Here is a 5,623-nt window from a genome sequence, read left to right as displayed (position 1 = left end):
TTCTGAATTTTTATCTGAATTCTCAGAGTTTCTATCATGTTTAGTCCTTAAATCAGACAAAGTACTTATTGTAGGTGATTTTAATATCCATGTGGACGTTGACAATGATAGCCTTAGTACTGCTTTCAACTCAATACTGGATTCAATCGGTTTCAGTCAGAGTGTGCACAAGGCAACGCACTGTTTTAACCACACCCTCGACCTTGTGCTGGCATATGGTATTGAAATTGAGGATTTAATAATATTTCCGCAGAATTCGGTATTATCAGATCATTCTTTAATTACTTTCGAATTCTTACTACCTGACTATATTAAATTAGATAAAAGCTTCTACACTAGATGCCTATCTGACAGTGTTATAGCTAAATTTAAGGAAGATATTCCAACAGCATTTGACTCTATGTCATGCCTTAACATAACAGAGGACCTTTATGTTTAACCTCAGTCCCTCTCAAATTGATACATTTGTAGACGGTGCCACGACCAGCCTACGAACGACCTTAGACTCTGTTGCTCCCCTGAAAAGAAGATGATGAAGCAAAGGAAATTAGCACCTTGGTATAACTCTCAAACTTGTAAATTAAAACAAATCTCGCGAAACCTCGAAGTAAGTGCGCGTTCCACAAAAGTGGAAGAATCCCGTTTGGATTGGCAAGAGAGTCTCAAAACCTATAGGAAGGCCCTAAGAAAGGCCAGATCAGACTATTACTCATCACTAATAGAAGAAAATAAGAACAACCCAAGGTTTCTTTTCAGCACTGTAGCCAGGCTGACAGATAGTCACAGCTCTACTGAGCCATCTATTCCTGTAGCTCTGAGTAGTGATGACTTAATGAGCTTCTTTAATTATAAAATTACAACAATTAGAGATAAAATTCATCACCTTTTGCCCTCAACTTCTAACGGTTCACCTTTAAACGCAGGGTCGCTAGAAATAACGACTAGTCTCGACATATACTTAGACTGCTTTTATCCTATAGACCTTCAACAATTAATGTTAAAGATATCCTCAGCTAAGCCATCTACCTGTCTCTTAGACCCCATCCCAACGAGACTACTCAAAGAAGCGTTACCCGTGGTTAACACTTCATTACTAAATATGATCAATATGTCCTTATTAACAGGTTATGTACCGCAGTCATTTAAAATAGCTGTGATAAAACCTCTTCTGAAAAAACCCACCCTCGATCCTGAGGTCTTAGCAAACTATAGACCTATATCTAACCTTCCCTTTCTATCCAAGATCCTTGAGAAGGTAGTTGCTAATCAGTTATGTGATTTTCTACATAGCAATAGTTTATTTGATGACTTTCAATCAGGATTTAGAAAGCATCATAGCACAGAGACGGCACTAGTGAAAATTACTAATGACCTTCTAACTGCTGCAGACAAAGGACAAACCATCCTTGTTTTACTTGATCTTAGTGCTGCATTTGACACTATTGACCATACAATCCTGTTACAGAGATTGGAACACTTAGTTGGTATTAAAGGAATTGCTCTAAACTGGTTTAAGTCCTATTTCTCTGATCAATCTCAATTTGTTAATATTAATGATAAATCCTCCAAGTACACTAAAGTTAGCCATGGCGTTCCTCAAGGCTCAGTGCTTGGACCAATTCTATTCTCCTTATATATGCTTCCTCTAGGCAATATTATTAGGAAACACTGAATTAACTTTCACTGTTATGCGGATGACACCCAATTATACTTGTCAATCAAACCAGACGAAACCAGTCAGCTAGCTAAACTTCAAGCGTGCATTAAAGATATAAAATCCTGGATGACCTATAATTTTCTGATGTTAAACTCTAACAAAACTGAAGTTATTGTCCTGGGCCCTCAGAACCTCATTATCTAAAGACATAGCTACTCTGGATGGTATTGCCCTGGCCTCCAGCACTACTGTCAGAAATCTAGGGGTTATTTTTGGATATATCAGGATATATCCTTTAACGCCCATCTAAAACAAACCTCAAGAACAGCCTTTTTTCATCTTCGTAACATTGCCAAAATTAGGAATATCCTGTCTCAAAACAATGCTGAAAAATTAGTCCATGCATTTGTTACGTCCAGGCTGGACTATTGTAATTCCCTACTGTCAGGTTGCTCAAATAAGTCCCTAAAGACTCTCCAGCTGATCCAAAATGCTGCAGCGCGTGTTCTCACAAGAACTAAGAAAAGAGATCATATTTCACCAGTATTAGCTTCTCTGCACTGGCTTCCTGTTGAATCCAGGATTGAATTTAAAATCCTTCTCTTGACCTACAAAGCTCTAAATGGTCTAGCACCATCATATCTAGAAGAGCTCCTAATACCTTATTGTCCCACTAGAGCACTGCGCTCCCAGAATGCAGAGTTACTCGTGGTACCTAGAGTCTCTAAAAGTAGAATGGGAGCCAGAGCCTTCAGTTATCAGGCTCCTCTCCTATGGAACCAGCTCCGATCTGGGTTCGGGGGCAGAAACTGTAATCACTTTCAAGAATGAACTTAAAACTCTTCTATTTGATAAAGCTTATAGTTAGGGGAGTGAGGAGTTGCAGTGTCCACCTAACTGGCCCACCTGCTTCTCTTCATAATTGTTAGATTAATAATATATAACAAAGTAGAGAGAGCAGGCCAGCAAAGCCAGATCCGGCGGGGAGAGTTCAAATCCCGAAAAAGCTACCTCTCCTTATGACCTGTCTCTCTTAGTTACGCGCTGTTATAGTTACGCTGTTATAGTTTTTAGACTGCCCGGGGGACTTCCTTCCGTTGACACACTGAGCTGCTCTTTCCTCTCCCTTTCTATTACTATTACTATTTGTGTTTATCCCGTCCCAGAAATGCTTGTTATTAATCCTAGCTTCTGGGGAGTTTACTCCCCGGAGTCCTTATGGTTTTTTTCCCCCAGCGTATTTCTTTGGAGAACGTTGGCACCAAGATCTTGGTTCCAGCTGTCGCCGTGGTCCTGCTGCACTCCCTGCTTGGCACAGCGGTGCTCTGCAATGTCATGCTGCGTCCTGCTGAACCCTGCTGCTTCCTTGCTGAACCCTGCTGCTTCCTGCTGAACCCTGCAGCTTCCCACTACGTCCATCCATGCTCTGCTGGGCCACGCTACATCCTGTAACGCCCTGCAGTGCCCTGATATGACATGAACTACTACGACTACCATTTGAAGTCACTGTTCCATTATTAATGTGACTATTATCGCCACTGTTCATCACATCCCCAACCGGCCCGTCAGACACCGCCTACCAAAAGCCTGGGTCTGTCTGAGGTTTCTTCCCAAGAGGGAGTTTTTCCTCGCCACTGTCGCACTGCTTGCTCTTGAGGGACTTATTGTAATTGTTGGGGCTTTGTAAATTATAGAGTGTGGTCTAGACCTACTCTATCTGTAAAGTGTCTCGAGATAACCTGTTATGATTTGATACTATAAATAAAATTGAATTGAATCTGTAGCAGTGTACACTGAATACTGTAGACGCAAACAGTTCATTCTCACAATCACTAGCCTCATCTTCCTGTCTGTGTTCTTGTTCAACATATTGGGTTCTCATTGTTTTACTTCTGTTCCTGCACACGTATGCAATGTGTCCCAGTTTTGAACAATGGTGGCATTTTTGTCTTAAATTTACAGGCATTAGCTGTATGTTTGCCGCGATCGATAACATGGCCTTGTACTCATGTCCGCCAGTGATCCATCCAGCTGGCTACCACTTGGATTGGTACGTCTGGTTTGCTCACGCCTTGTTTTCTGGCTGTACACTTTATGCACCTCTGGCCTTCGTTTGGCTTTTCAGAAAATTCCTGTTAGGCCTGCTGCTGCTGCTGTGGCTGCTGCTGCTAGGTAGCTCCTGTTCGGGGGCATCAGCTGTCTGGGAAAGTCAATCAGCCGTGTGTGCAACTCTTACGCTGCCTTCATCTCATAGATGAGAAAGGTGTTCGACCACCCTGTACGAGGCAAAGAAGCTACCACCCGCAAGTTTTCTCTTCGGCAGGGATCTTGCAGCGTGGCAGAGATGGCAGTAGAGTTTCGGACCTTGGCAGCAGTGGCGGTTGGAATGACGAGGAATTGCAAGGAATGTTCATAAATGCTTTATCAGAGACTCTGAAAGATGAACTGGTGTTACGTGAGGAATCTGACACATTGGATAAACTGATATCACTTGCTATCAGATTAGATAACCGGGTTCGAGGGCCGCGCTGTGAGAAGAGTGTCAGTACAAATCACCTGTCTGTTGTCAAGCAACTCTTTCCCGCCGCTACACAATGTAGATGGCCAGAGACTTCCCCAGTGACCACGAGCGTACGGAACCCGAAGCCATGGAGGTGGGACGTACCGATTGTCCTGAGGAGCGTGCCGCCGTTATGCAGGCTTCGAGCCTGCCTGTATTGTGGTGAGACTGGACATTTTGTCTCCTCCTGTCCTGTTCGCTTGGGAAAGGACTGGCTCATCATTGATGGCAGAAGCTTTGGTGAGCCAAGCAGCTAGTTCTTCTCACATTCTGCTTCAGGCATCCCTTCAGTACCAGTCCCAGAGTTTTTTCTGTTGGTACGCTCGTTGACTCTGGGGCTGACGAGAGTTTTTGGACCAGGATTTGAAGCTTGCATTAAACATGGCTGTCCCTTCATTTCTTCTGCCTCCATTCCCTATTTATCTCCATGCTGTTCCTTCCACTCCCTTCCATTATTCCTCCCTGTCCATCCATTCATTTATCCCTGTAACCTCTCCACTGCCACCTATCTCTCCCATTTCCTTTCTTCATTTCCTTCCACTATCCATCCATCCATCTCCATACCATTATTACTTTCCTCCACTTTCCATTTCTATATGTGTGTATACTTCCTCCCTTTCCTTATCCATTCCCCCCCCCCTTTCTGCCTTCCCTTCCTTCTTTCTTATTTAAGTATCTATTATTCTATTTATCTATCCACAATATTCCACTATTAAATAATATCCTTTCCTTCTCTGTCCATTTATTTTAACCTCTCTGAATAACATCCCTGTCTCTCAAATCTCTGAGATACATTCCTTTCCATTTTCTTTCTGAATGGTCTCTACTAGGCTTCGTTTCCTTTTCTTTTCCTTATTTTCCTCCACTGCCTTCCTCCACACTGTGTGTTCAGCATTCCTCCTTCACTACATTCCATATTTCCTTCATTCCGTGTGGCCACCTCTGTTCTGTGTCTGTCTGTCTCTGTCTGTCTCCATCCTGTGCACAAGCTTTCTCCTTGGTCGGTCATGTCCATTCATCCTTCCAGTCTTCCGTGGGGCTCTGTTGTGTCATGTGTCCCTGTCTATTCCATTCAACTCCTGGGTTGTCCTGTGCCACCATGTGTGTGTGTCTGGTCCTCTTTGTGTGTCTGTTCACTCTCCGTTCTGTGGTCCTGTCCTGTGTCTCTTGGGTTGTGTGTCTCCTCCTTCTGTGTCTCTGTAGTCCACCATGGTCCATTGGGTTGTCTGTTCCTCAGTGTCGTTCCTTCCTTGTGCTGCTCTGTCTCTGTCTGTCCTTGTGGTGTCTTCCTTTTCTTCCAGTCCTTCCTCTGTCTGTCTGTCTGTGTGTTTCCTGTGTGTCGTGTCTCTGTGTCTCCTTGTCTGTGTGCTGTGTCTGTCTGTGTCTGTGTATGTGTGTGCCTGCTG

Source organism: Perca fluviatilis, chromosome 4 (genome assembly GCF_010015445.1).
Source record: "Perca fluviatilis chromosome 4, GENO_Pfluv_1.0, whole genome shotgun sequence".
Lineage (NCBI taxonomy): Eukaryota > Metazoa > Chordata > Actinopteri > Perciformes > Percidae > Perca > Perca fluviatilis.
The sequence above is the reverse complement of the archived record's forward strand: the minus strand, read 5'-3'. Positions refer to the sequence as shown.